This window comes from Paramisgurnus dabryanus, chromosome 3 (genome assembly GCF_030506205.2).
Source record: "Paramisgurnus dabryanus chromosome 3, PD_genome_1.1, whole genome shotgun sequence".
Classification (NCBI taxonomy): Eukaryota; Metazoa; Chordata; class Actinopteri; order Cypriniformes; family Cobitidae; genus Paramisgurnus; species Paramisgurnus dabryanus.
Genome location: NC_133339.1, coordinates 51,680,747 through 51,695,513, shown reverse-complemented (window position 1 = coordinate 51,695,513; position 14,767 = coordinate 51,680,747).

The window sequence follows — 14,767 nt, the reverse complement described above, 5'->3', positions numbered from 1 at the left end:
TCTAAGTTTTGGTCAGTAATTATTTCATTGATAATAGGTTCTTTATTGGTAAGTGATCTAATGTTAAGAAGGCAGAATTTTAACATTTGAGTTTCATCTGTTAATGTATTGTGTTCTAATTTTATTGTAATAAGATTTGTACGAGATGAGGTAAACGATGCTCTGTATTTATTTGTTCGAGGAACAGACACAGTCGAGATGTGTTGGTACTCTGGTAAAAAGGCTCTATGTGCTGGGATATAGGTGATCTTGACATGTCAAGTATGGGTAAGCCGATCTGTCTGTTTCCTGACCTGGGCCCTGGATAGTCAGACAATATCAAAAGTAAGTTTTGACATCTTCTAAAGTAATCTGCTGTACATTCATACATTTTTTGACAATTTGCATTTTTCTTTCCATTATTCATTGTTTCTCTGCATTTGAGTTCTTAATACTCATGTTGGTAAGTATTTCCTTTCGTTTGTGACTTAGTTGCAAGAGAACGTCCTTTAGCTTAAGTAACCAAGCTACTGCTCTGGTTAGATTGTTCCAATTTGAGTGATAGTGTATGAATGTGTGAGTAGGATTTTGTTCTTCTTTTACAATTAAGTTCATGATGTGAACATCCTTCTTCACTTCCACATCATCATCCTCATCACCTTCATGCGTTTGTATGACAATGTCGGAATTTGTCTATTCAGATTCATGACATTTGAGGAATTCTGGACCATTTAGCCAAGCCTTTGAATTCGGGAGAGCACTGGCCTTGAGACCACGAGATGCACAATCTGCTGGATTTTGTTTAGTGATTATGTATCTCCATTGTTTTACCTTGGTAAATTCTCTGATTGTGTTCACTCTATTGGCCATGAATGTTTTAAATCTTTTGTTCTCATTCTGAATGTATTTCAATGTTGATGTACTATCTGTCCAGAAAATGGAGTTCTCAAGAGCAAGTTGTAACTCTGCTTTGATCATTCTATCCATTCTTACCGCAAGTACTGCTGCAGTGAGTTCCATTCTTGGCATTGTAGTATGTTTCAGTGGTGCAACTTGTGATTTCCCCATTATAATTGAGGTGTGCACTTCAAGTTTTGAATTTGTGAAACGAAGGTACGTGACACAGCCATAACCACTTTCAGACGCGTCACTAAAGTGGTGTAGTTGTACAGATGTTATTGGACCAAAGCTCTTTGGCTTGAGGCATCTGTTGACACCAGTGTTGGGAACGTTACTTTAAAAAAGTAATTAGTTATAGTTACTAATTACTTCTCACAAATAGTAACTGAGTTAGTAACTGCGTTACATTATTATAAAAGTAATTAATTACCAGGAAAAGTAATTACTGCGTTACTTTAAAAAAAAAAAATATTTCAAATAACTTGAATGCCCCTTACAAAATTAAATATGTTAAATGACTAAAATGGATACTTAAGAGAAATCACTAATTTTGTGGCAGCATGTGACGATGTGAGGTGCTTTATTAGATCAGAATTACTTGCCACAGACGTGGAGAGACTTTTTCTTCATGGGCATAAGTTGCACATTACACAAACATTCCTGCCTTTCACCTCAACAATGGAAAAGTAGTGCTTTATACTTCGTGTTTGCGACCGCTACCTTTGAGCTTGTTGTACTTGCCATCGCCCTGTCGCCGGTGTTTTCGGAGTGATTGATGCGAGATGACTGGGCTGCATGTCAGTGCTTTGAGATGGGGCTAAGTCAGCAGCAACACCGCTGCTCGTTGAGAAGAGAAAACGACGCGTATTTTCATGTCAGTCTACAAAAGTCTCCAACCACGCCAGAAAAGATAGCTAGATTTGTCCTATAAAGTCGCTAAAGTGATAGAAAGTTGCTAAATCTAGCGACAAAGTGACCAAGTTGCTCAGACTTTTTAACACTGCTGCTCGCTCCTCAGACTTGGACTGCGCGTGTGGGCAGGCCTTTTTGTGAACTCTGCCTCTGGTTGGCTACCGATGGAAATTAAGCCAATCCTCTTTCGTTATGTTTCTCACAACACACACAAGAGAAAAATGGTGTTTGGCTGAGAGAGTGAGCATACGGGCTGAAAATCACTACAGTAAGATCAATTTTAGTAAAGCGCAGCATTTTAATGTTTAACGCAGTTACTAACGCCAATTACTTATAACGCCGTTATTCCCATCACTGGTTGACACTGAGCTCTCCAATGCAACTTAGACCTGCCATCCATTCATGCCACATCTCTATGTAGTGGTCTGGTAGGTCTTTGTCTCAGGCAAAATTGAGCTTGCAAAGATCTTGCAGAATGTTCTTAGCAGTGAGTGATGTACACAATTTTAATTCCTTGTCACAATTATTCCATAGTTTAACAGTAATGTCATTCAAACCCCTATAATCAATGCAGGGACGTCGGGAGCCATCCTTCTTTTTGACAAAGAAAAACCCCGCCCCTGCGGGAGAGGTGGAGGGACAGATGAGACCAGCACGGAGGGCATCACTAATATAACGGTCCATAGCCTCTCTCTCAGGACCAGACAAAGAATAAAGTCTACCTTTAGGCGGAGAAGTGTCTGGGAGGAGTTCGATAGAACAATCGTATGACCGGTGGCGAGGAAGGGAGGTGGCCCGAGCTTTACTGAACACCTGACCGATATCGGCATACTCCGCCGGGACCCCGGTCAAATCAACCGCTGAAACCTGGGGGAGAGAAGAAACAGAACCCGAAACAGCAGAACCAAGACAAGACACATGACAAGACTGAGACCAAGCTAAAATAACATTGAGTTGCCAATCAACGTGGGGATTGTGTTGTGCCAACCATGCATGCCCAAAAATAATAGGTGAGAGCGAGGCATGAAGGATGTACAACACAATCTCCTCACAATGATTGCCGGAAATAAAAAGACTTACAGGGGGAGTGCAGTGAGTGATCTGTGCCATCTGCTGACCTCTGATGGACCAGACATCCAGGGGAACCTTTAAAGGGACAGCAGGAATGCCGCAATCACGAGCCAGATCCTCACAAATAAAATTGCCCTCGGCGCCCGAGTCGAGCAACACAGTGGTGGAATGATCAAGGCCAGCAAAGGACAGGAAGTTGAGTGCATGAAGTCGGGGAGGACTTCCTAGAAGTGGCGCCCACCAGGACTCCCCGGTTCACCGATGGGCGGTCCCTTTTACCGGACAGGATTTGGAAAAATGACCACAATAAAGACAGAGGGAGTTCTGTAGACGACGCTCTCTCTCTCTCTGCGAAAGACGCATTCTACCCAGCTGCATGGGCTCACTCTCCGAAGTTAAAGGGACACTGCCCTGACTCGCCTGAGAGATCTCACTCTGATGGACACGGTGACGAAGTTTGCGGCGTTGATCGCGGAACAGCATCCGGGCTTCCACCCTTAATGCTAGCTCGATGATGCCGTCAAGGGAGTGGGGCAGATCGTGGGTAGCGATCTCATCCTGAATGCTGTCGCTGAGACCCTCAAGAAACTGTGCCCGGAGTGCAGCCTCGTTCCAGCTGCAGGTCGCTGCCAAGGTCTTAAACTGGATAGAATAGTCAGTAACCGAGCTCGCTCCCTGCGCGAGGCGGGCCAGCTGGGCAGCGGCGACATCTCCACGGGCCGAACGGTCAAAAAGCTTCACCATCTCCTCCCGGAACTCCTCAAAAGAATGGCAGCAAGGATCCTGGGCGTCCCAAACAGCGGTGCCCCACTGGCGTGCTCTCCCTACCAACAGGGTGATAACGTAGGCGATTCGAGTGCGCTCAGTCGCATAGCGGCGAGGCTGGAGAGCAAACACCAGTGAACACTGGGACAGGAACACCCGACAGGAGGAGGGATCACCGTCGTACGGTGGAGGGTTGGCGGCATGTGGCTCCGAATCGCGGGAATGGTGAGTCCGGTCCAGACGCGATGAGAGCTCGTTAAGACGAGCGAATAAATCCTCCACCTCCCAGGCTGTTGTCGTGAGCTGATCGGTGTGTCTACCCAGCCAAGCCCCTTGCTGAGCGATCGCTGAGCGAACAGAATCTGCATCTGCGGGATCCATGATGGCAAGTTCGTCCTGTCAGGCTCAGTAAACACAGAAGATACCAGTGCAGATAACAGAAAGTTTTTATTTAAATAATAATGGATGCAAAACTGACAATCGCACGTCTGGGCATAAAGCCACACCAGGGCAGATGGCTAAGGAGGGGAGCACACACAAGCACTGGGGCGATGAACCACACGCGTTCAGGCTCCGGCCAGACAACGAACGGTGGGAGAGAGTATAATGGAAGTAATCCACAAAACACCAGGAGAATAGCGACAACCCGGCAACGGGCACTCGAGGCAGATGGGAGGGAGAGATCCTGCGGCGGGCAGAGAGAGAGAGAGCGTTAGTGGTGCTGACGGGAGAGGCTGGGCAGCTCCAGGGCTGAAGGACCCTCCTGCTGGACAGCGGCAATGCCACGGCGAGAGTCCGCTGCTGCAGGTACACATGGCAGTCAATAAAGCAGGCTGAAGGAGTGTAGTCCGTAACAGATGGATGAGAAACAGATCAGAGAGCCGTCGAGTGAACTAAGTCTCAGCAAAACTCCTGGGCAACAGAGAGCAGAGACTGGGGGTAGGAAAGATTAAATCTACAAACTAGAAACAGAGACAGGACAGGACTGGAAACTAGCAAAGCTAGTAAATTGGCGAGTACACACAAAGACGAACTTGCAATGAACCAAAAAACACACAGGGATTAAATACTAAACCGATTGGCCATGAAAATGAACTGCAGGTGAGGGACGCAGGTGAAGGAGATGACACTAATGACACCCGTGACAGAGACGCGCACGTGAGAAACTGACAACACAGAAACACAAACAGAGAAACAAAAAAACAGCAGTCAATAAAACCAAAGTCATGACAGCGCTGCTTTATTTAACTCGATTTTTAATTTTATTATATGGCTTTTTTTCTCTTCTTTATATTCCCTTATTGTATAGTTATTTCTACATTTTATATTTATATTTGTTCTAGATTTTTAGGCTTTAATATAAATGTTATCTGTAAGCACTGGGGTCTGAGAGTAACGCATTCGATTCTCTGTATGTATGTACTGTATATGTGGAAGAATTGACAATAAAGCATACTTTATACTTGATTGATGCTACGTTCTTTAACAAATTAAAACAAATTAAGTTCAAGGTGGAGTGGTGGGTGCAGTTTTTCTTGATTTAAGCAAGGCTTTCGATAATGTTACTTAGGGGTGGGCGAATGACCTAAGGTCTATTTCACGGAATGAGACATTTTATTTCACAGGTATATTTCACGGTATACATGTTATGGTTTTTTATTATAAAAATGTATAGAAATTTGCCACTCACTCTAGCTTTTAACCAAATGTTCACCGCCGTTTAAAAATATGAGCAATTTAAAGTTAATAATCTTAAAGTGAAAATGCCCAGAAGATAACAACAGATTAAGTCTTGATAAGACAGAATCTTGTTTATAATTGAGTTATTAATTTTATAGACTATTGAAGCTATAGTATGCCTTCATTGTATTTTGTATTTATGCATACATTACATTAAAAATAGGCAATATGTCAAATGAACAGGTATAAATATATATGCAAAAACCTACAGACAGGATAAATACCTGTATATGAGACACGAAGCTCTAGATATTATAAATGTGACAGGTGCTATGATGTGATGATCATGAAGTCTGTTTTAGGGTCTTGACGGCCTTTACTTTCTATTAGACCTTTACATTTTCATCTCTTTCTCGTCTTTCCGATCAAATATGTTTGTATAAGCAAATGGCGCGTCAAACTGCATCGCTCTAGCGGCGCACATGTCACTGATATTAATGCGAGTTTTGTCTTAGCTTGCTTAAAGTTCAGAAAACTTTACAACTATTAGCATTATGTGCGAGAAGAATTCTTTATTTGACGTCGCAGCTCCTTGCGCTTGCCTAGAGAGACCTCTGCACGCGAGAGACCGGCCGGCTGCTGTATGAGCACAGAGAGAGAGAGAGAGAGAGAGAGAGAGAGAGAGAGAGAGAGAGAGAGAGAGAGAGAGAGAGAGAGCAAGCAAGCGAGCAAAAGAGAGAGAGAGAGCAAGCGAGAGAGAGAGAGAGAGAGAGAGAGAGAGAGTCTTGCTGCGATACCCGCGGTGGATTCACTGGCACTTATTATAAAAATTAAAGAAATAACTTGTTAATTTTTTATGAGTGAATTCTTTTACATGTTTCTCTGTCACACTCAGTCTAACATGCAGGAGGGCAGAGTTAGCCACGCCCACTTATTTGCATTCCACGGAATAGACGGAATAGAAAAATCTGTTACGTCTGACATTTTATTCCGCGGTAACGGAGTATACCTTCATACCGCCCAGCCCTAAGAGTTACTATTAGGCAAATTGGCACATTACAATCTTTCTCTAAATACACAAAATTGGTTTAAATCCTACTTGAGTAAATGACATCAGTGCGTACGAATGTACAATGCATTATCCCCATTAAAAAGATGTACAATGGGGGTCCCGCAATGGTCGATTTTAGGGCCGCTGATTTTTAGTACATATATAAATGACCTTTCACTAGTATGTAATGATATGGTAATGTATGCAGATGATACTTTGCTGTACACTCATGGGAAGAATGCTACAGAGGCTGCTTTAAAATTAACAAATGTAATGCATAAGGTTGTGAAAGGATTACATAGCTTATGTCTTACTTTAAATATTGAAAAGACGGTAACCATGACGATAAAATTTAAACTTAAAGAATGCCCTGAGGTCCTAGTAAAAGGGCATACAGTTAAAAATGTGGATGAATTTAATTATTTGAGTGTTATCTTAGACCCAACTCTTACTTTTAAAAACATGTATATGGTTGGATAATCTGGAAGACTGATCTTTAGATTGAGTTGAGGGCTTTAGTTTGTGTTTGTGATTGATTTGATACAGTGTTGAAAGGTGGATTAAGTGCTAAATTATGAGCGCGTTGCATGATTTTTTGAGCGCTCCATCAGAGAGTTTGTTATTAGCCTTAACAAAAGAGCAATTGTTTAATGTAGCAGATCATTACATGATTGGATTAACGTTGTCAAAATCTGCTAAAAAAGAGCAAATAGTTGATTTTATTCGTGAACATTTAAAAGACCAACAAGTGTTGCCTAGAAATACACCAATAGACACAAGTGGTACAGGGCTATCGGTTCCAGTTATACCTGTGGCAGCAAGCATGTCGTCGTCTCCTGATAGTGGATTGACGTTTGAGCAACATAAAGAGCTGTTACAAATGCAACTGGAACATAAGGCAAAAGAGAGTGAAAAGGATCGTTTATTGGAGTTGCAGAAACTTAAACTTCAAGAGCATTGGCTGATTAGAAATCTGCATTAACGCACAGTTGGACAGGTGTACCTAATAAAGTGGCCGATGAGTGTATATTGGATGCAGTTTTGGACTTCCAGTTGTAACTTATCTATAAGTACAAACAAGCTTGGGAGGCAATTAGAGCCACGAAACTCTGTACCCTGACATGTGGGTCCTCAGCGGTACCCCCAGAACAGGGCTAGTCAACTGGCGGCCCGCGGGCCAACTTCGGCCCTCCAATCATCTTTATCCGGCCTGCCGGTTATCTTTGGCCGTTTCTCAATCGTAAGGTTGCAGCCTCTAGAGGTTGCATATGCAGGTTGCATATGCAGATTGTATATACGTCATCAAGTTTAAGTTAACTGAGCATTACATTCACAAATCATAAGCATATTACAACAATTTACGATTAACTAAGAATAATAGTCAACTTTATAATTGTTCAAATTCTGAAATAAGACCTAATGACGTGTAGTTTCGGGCCCCCACAACCTTTGACCTCCGAAATAAAGGGCTTTCCATCTGCCGCGTAACAAGTTACAGGGGGGACTTCATGCGAGACAGGAAAGCACCTAGAGCCGTGGAACTCGGCGGTACGCCATGCCGAAGGGTAAAACTAACCTGTCTCACGACGGTCTAATCCCAGCTCACATTCCCTATTAGTGGGTGAACAGTGCAACGTTTGATGAATTTCCACGCAGGCTTTGACCCCTAGAATATGGAGCATTCCATCTACAGCAGAATAAGTTGGGATGGGATGGGAGTTCCTGTTACGCTTTGATGTCAGACGGCTGGCTAAAATGCATAAAAACATCACTCAAAACTGTCCAATGTGTATAATTTTTAATAGATAGGTGTGGGGCCATGAATCATGGTTGATTGCAGGGGGTCATAAATCATATTTTGACAGAAAGCACAGTAGATTACTACTCAAATCTACACTTAAGCAAATCTCTATACAACTAATAAGAAAAATGTGGCGCGAGTAAATCGCGAGGCTCGAGGTCTCTCCAGTTTTGCAATATTGCGGTATTTTTCCTGCTCATCTAGAATCTGTTTGTACAAAACAGTTGTGTCTTAAGATCGTACACAAGATGTGAGCTTTTGGATATTGGTTTGTGGATTTCCGACAGTTTTATGGACTATTTGCGACTCCTTCCTGAGATTTGCAAAACACCCGAGGCTATGCACTCTACCCGGCCGGGCGGAAGTGCTCGCAGACGGCGGCGAGACCGTAAACAAAGGCGGGGGAAGCCCGGAGGATTAAGAGCTAAGCTAAAGTCAACACCACATCGGCTCTCTTTACCCAGCATTTTTCTTGCCAATGTAGGGTCGCTGGTAAACAAAATGGAGGAGATACGACTCAGCATCACATACAGTAAGAAACTTTTGAACTGTAATGTCCTGATTTTCCTGGAAACATGGTTAAACAGCGGAATACCGGACAACGCTATTGAGTTAGTGGGATGCGACATATTCCGGGCGGATAGAACATGATGGCTCCGGCAAGACCAGGGGTGGTGGATTGTGCATTTACATTAATAAAGCTTGGTGCACAAACTCTTCCGTTGTTGGGAGTCACTGTTCAGTTAACCTTGAGTTTCTGATGGTTAAATGCAGACCGTTTTACCTACCACAGGAGTTCACCTCCACTTTTTTAATGGCAGCCTATATTCCCCCGGATGCTGATGATAAGCTTGCTATGAAAGAACTTTATGCAGCCATCAGCAAACAACAGACTGTTCACCCTGAAGCTGCATTTATTGTTGCAGGTGATTTTAATCATTCAAACTTAAAGTCAGTATTACTAAAGGTAATGGCCTGAGGGGGGCAGATTTAATACTCCAGGAAAGGTTTTACAAACAGATTGGAGTATGTTTGCTTCTAAAGCCACCAGTGGCTCTCACACAGACATTGACTGTTACACCTCCTCTGTACTGGATTATATCAATAACATCACTGACTGTGTTACAACCCAGAAGCAGATCATCATATGCCCAAATCAGAAGCCCTGGGTGAGTAGGGAAGTACGACTTCTGTTGAGGACACACAATACTGCTTTCAGATCAGGAGACGCATAGGCCTATAGTACATCCAGAGCAAATCTGAAGAGGGGCATCAAAGAAGCTAAGCTCTGCTACAAGTCCAAGATAGAAGGACACCTTTCCTATTCTGATCCTCGACGTATGTGGCAGGGTATTCAGGTTATCAGTGACTATAAACCCTCTCATTCTACCCCTGTAACCACTGATGTCAACTTCCTGAATGAGCTGAATTATTTTTATGCTCGCTTTGAAAGAGACAACAATGAAACTGCCACCAAGTTTAAACTCTCAGCTGTCCAATTGCCAATCACACGCTCCTTTACAGATGTCTGCAACACACTGAGACGGATCAACACACACAAGGCTGCGGGACCGGATAACATCTCAGGACGTGTGCTCATGGCATGCGCAGAACAGCTAGCTGGTGTTTTTACAGACATTTTCAATCTGTCTCTTGCTCAAGCAGTTGTCCCAATATGCTTTAAACGCACCTCCATTGTGCTAGTGCCAAAACATTCCAGCCCGATGTGCCTTAACGACTACCGCCCTATAGCACTTACGCCTATTGTTACGAAGTGCTTTGAACAGCTGGTCCTGGCACACCTTAAAGACTCCCTACCATCCACACTAGATTCATACCAATTTGCCTATCGTAGTAATAGGAGCACAGAGGATGCAGTTTCCATGGCATTGCACTCTGTGCTCACACATCTAGACAATAAAAATACTTATGCTTGCATGCTGTATGTTGACTTTAGTTCAGCTTTCAATACTGTTATTCCAAACAAGTTAATAGCTAAGCTGGCAGACCTGGGTATCAATACCCACATGTGCAATTGGATTTTGGACTTTTTGACCAACAGACCCCAGGTTGTTTGATCAGGTCCAACCTGCTCAACGTCCATCACACTAAACACTGGTGTACCACAGGGCTGTGTACTAAGTCCGTTTTCACCTCCGACTGCAAGCCTGTGTTCGGATCTAATTCTATTATCAAGTTTGCAGACGACACTACGCTTATTGAACTCATCAGCCACAATGATGAGACTGCTTATAGGGAGAAGATCAAGCACCTGGCCACATGGTGCACCAAATGACCAGCTCCACAACAACACCAAAACTAAGGAGCTCATTGTGGACTTCAGGAAAGGAACAGGTGGCACACACGACGCCATCCACATCAATGGATCGGTTGTTGAACGTGTCTCTAGTTTTAAATTTCTGGGGGTCCACATCTCGATAGACATGTCCTGGACAACCAACACCTCTAATTTGGTCAAAAAGGCTCACAAGCGCCTTTTCTTCCTGAGAACACTTAGGAAGAATAAGCTTTCCCAGACTATTCAGATGAACTTCTATCGCTGTGCAATAGAAAGCATCCTGACCAACTGTGTTACAGTATGGTATGGGAGTTGGACTGTTGCAGAACGCAAGGCACTGCAACAGGTGGTGAAAACCGTCCAGCGTATCATTGGGACTCCACTACCTGCCATCGAGCACACGCAGATGAAACGCTGTCTGCACAGAGCTCGCAGCATCCATAAGGACCCCTCTCACCCTGCCTACACACTGTTTTCTCTCATGCCTTCCGGTAGGCATTTCAGGTGCCTTCGGGCAAGGACTAGCAGACTAAAGAACAGTTTTCTTCCTAGAGCTGTTTCTCTATTGAACTCTAATCCCTGCTGATTTTATTCCTCATACCATATCTTATTTGCTTTATTTTAAATGTATTTGCCTAACTTATGAGTGTGTGTGTGTGTGTGTGTGTGTGTATATATATATATATATATATATATATATATATATATATATATATATAGTCCATGATTATGTCCTACAGTTATGCAACCTTTTTGCACTGCTGCTATTGCACTTTTGGTTTGATTTTAATTGCATTTCGTTACCCTGTACCTGTACTGAGTTATGACAATAAAATTGAACCTCAAAAACCTAATAACATTAGGTGAGGAAAAGCACACAGTCAAGATTAAACCTCACACACATCTGAGGACAACAACATGCTACACTTCGTTTAGCATTAAGACCTCAGCGGAGCAGGACACCTTCTCTCTTCCACACACACAGGTCTCTCCTTAAAATGCTCTCCTTAACGAGGTTAGATTGTAATCAGGTGGCACTGCAAGCGAAGCAGACAGTGGGAGGAGCAAAGCAACACTTACAAAGATGGGAAAAGAACATTTACATTTAGCAGACGGTTTTGTCCAAAGCGACTTACAAATGAAGTAAACAATAGAAGCAATTATAGCAACACAAGAACAGCAATACATAAGTGCACTGAAAATAGTCTCATCAAGTCCAACACAGTATACATAGCCATGGGTTAGTTTTTTTTTAAGAATGTATAGATAGAGATCAAGAATAAAAGGAAAAGGAAAGATAGTAAGTCTTATATTAGAAGGTGAGGAAATGGCGGAAGAGATGGGTTTTTAGCTACAGAGTCAGCAGATCAGTTGTGGAACAGCTCCAGAGAAGGTTAACAATAATGTTTTTTTTTTTTTTTGAGATGGCACCACCAGCTGGCGCTCGGTGGCAGAGCGCAGGGGTCGAGAGGGTACATAAGGCTGTATAAGCAAGTGAAGGTAAGGGGGTGCTGACCCAGTGGTGGTTTTAAAGGCCAGGAGCAGAGCTTTAAATTTGATGCAAGCTGCTATAGGAAGCCGATGTAACTTGAGAAAGAGAGCAGTGGCGTGCGGCCTCTTTGGCTCTTGCTGCTGCGTTCTGAATCAAAAAAGTTCTAAAAGAAACAGTAAAATACAAAAATAACAGTAATACCCACAAAATCCTCTATAGAGGGTTTTCCCTGATGTCACGTTCTGGGCGGTAACCCGGATGCACGGCCATTGAGGAGGCACTCGGTGTAAAGAACTGAACGGAGTACAATGGAGTATTGTGCGCTTTGGATACTTTAAGTGAATGTAGACATGTCTAAACAACAGAAAACGCATCCAAGATGCAAAGGCATATAGGGAAGGACTTGGACCACAAGAAAAGGCACGATATTTCGAGAAATTACAATAGGCGGTGCAGATCCTCACGAGTTACCTCCCTCTTCTAGGATCCGTGACGACCCGGCGATTCTTCCTTCAGTTGCATATCCCGATATAGTCAACTACCTGGTTTTCATGCCGAGCCCATATGTTAATGTCAGCTTTATTTATATAGCAATTTTAAAATAGTCAGGCTGAATCCGAAACCGCATACTGCCATACTATATAGTAGGCAAAAAGCAGTAGGCGAACGAATAGTATGTCCAAAACCTCAGTATACGTAAAAGGGTAGGCGAGAATTAGCGGGATTTTAGACTATTTCTCGCGAGATTCAGAGGCACGTGTACTTGAGTATTGTCCGAAACCGCCTACTTACTGAAAATGTAGTAGGGGAAACGGCACGTGAACAGAGTAGTACGTCCGAATCCTCAGTATCCATAAAATCAGTAGGCGAGAAATCCCCGGATGCCCTACTGAGTCCGCCCCGATTCTGAAGCGTGCATCGGATGGACACTTCTATCCCAGCTTTCCCATGATGCCACGGGAAAGCAAAGCAATCGACCGGAGACTAACCAATCGGGTGATTTTGATACGTTACACAGGACTGTTCCTCAGCACCCTGACTTCACGCACAGACCCAGGATATACCACAAAGTTCTAAGCTGATTCATGAAAATAAAGCTGTAGAATTGTCACAGCTGTGTTGAGCTGACAGTAAATATGTGATGGTTTGTTAGAAAAATACATTTGAATAAAGTTTTGTTTCATATGGGATTCACTTCAATACGTTTTCATTTATTGTGATGGTTTTATTCATTCATTTTTTATTCATGTTTCCTGTCGTTTTAAGTAAATACAAGAGATTGCTTCACTAAAATGTATATAATCACATTGCCGGCATTGTTTGTATTCAAGCACAGCTGTCATCTGACAATAGATACTAAATTACAATCTGCTTGTTTTACTTATTTTGTCCCCTACAAAATAATGTGTAATATATCTGTAACACTGTTACAGATCAAGTTACTGATGCAATCAGGTGTTAGTGCACCTGTCCCTCATACACACGCATACGTTTTCATGTCTGTTATTAGGTTTGTTCGAGTTTATGCACCGCTGTAAGAACCAGCAGCTGGATGACATCAAAGTACCGTGAAAGCGATTCCAGAAATCACACAGAGAAGTCTGATTTCGAGTTGCTCTCGCGGTATTGTGATGTCAACCTCCTGTCGGTTCTTGTGGTTCCGCATGAACTCGAACAAGTCTACTACGTCATATGTCACATGATAACGTCAACATGGCGAATGCTGTACATACTTAACGCGAATGTACATACTGCCTTAGCGCACGTTAAGTAGGTACCCAATGAAATTCAGTACCTACACAGTAAGTATGCGATTTCGGATTCAGCCTCAGTGTCCTACCAAAGTGCTTTACAGTAAAATAAGCACACAGTAAAACAATAAAAGCAATAATGGTTTTTACCATTTACTATTAAAAATATTATTATCATTACAATAGAAAATTTGTTATGAGCATTTAAGCACACTGGCATTAAGGCATTGCAGCGCAAATTTTAGTTGTGTTTAAGTACATTTTGTGCAAACACTAAAATTACATATTAAATACTTTTTAAATAAAGCACAACAAGTAGAAGCATAATTGTTTTATACTTTATGTACTTCAATCATATTTCTAATACAATACTAACGTTACTATTTTTCCTGAGCTTCGCCAACCACAAGCACCTCCTCTAATAATTTCTTGCATTCCTTTCCTTGGTTTTTAATAACTTTTGGAAGTCGGTAATACTCCAAATGTTTTTCTCAATCTGTCCTATTGGTACAACCTCAAACACGGCAATAATTAACCATTTTCCTTGACGACGTTCGGGATATACATCAGTGCCTGTGCTCTGTTGTGATGCGGAGTGCCTCCAATATGGTGTCTTCCGCTCTTATGACGCGTCGTGAAAACCCTCTATATGTCCTAATGGACGTAACAACAGTGAGAAAAACACATTTCTAGTTGGGAATAGGACTGTAACGATTAAATCGCAGTTCCCATTAAAATGCCTGTCTGAAATCGATTCTGAATCGCAAGGCTGCGATTCTTTGTTTCATGCACAGCTTGTGTGTGTACTACAGCATTTGTTCAGTAGTAAATCCTTATCAATCTAAAATCATCATGAGTTTGAGTCGTTTATAACGTGCATTTAAAAAGCAACACCCGTTTAATAAAAATAATTTAAAATATTCTCTATTATCATGAAAATACCTGACTATTTGAAGAACAGCGATATAAATATTCCTGTAGACATTTCCTGGAATGGGGTTTGTAATGGTACTTCTTCTGTGGCACAAAGGGAGTTTCTGCATGAGAGCGCCCCCTGGCGTTCGGA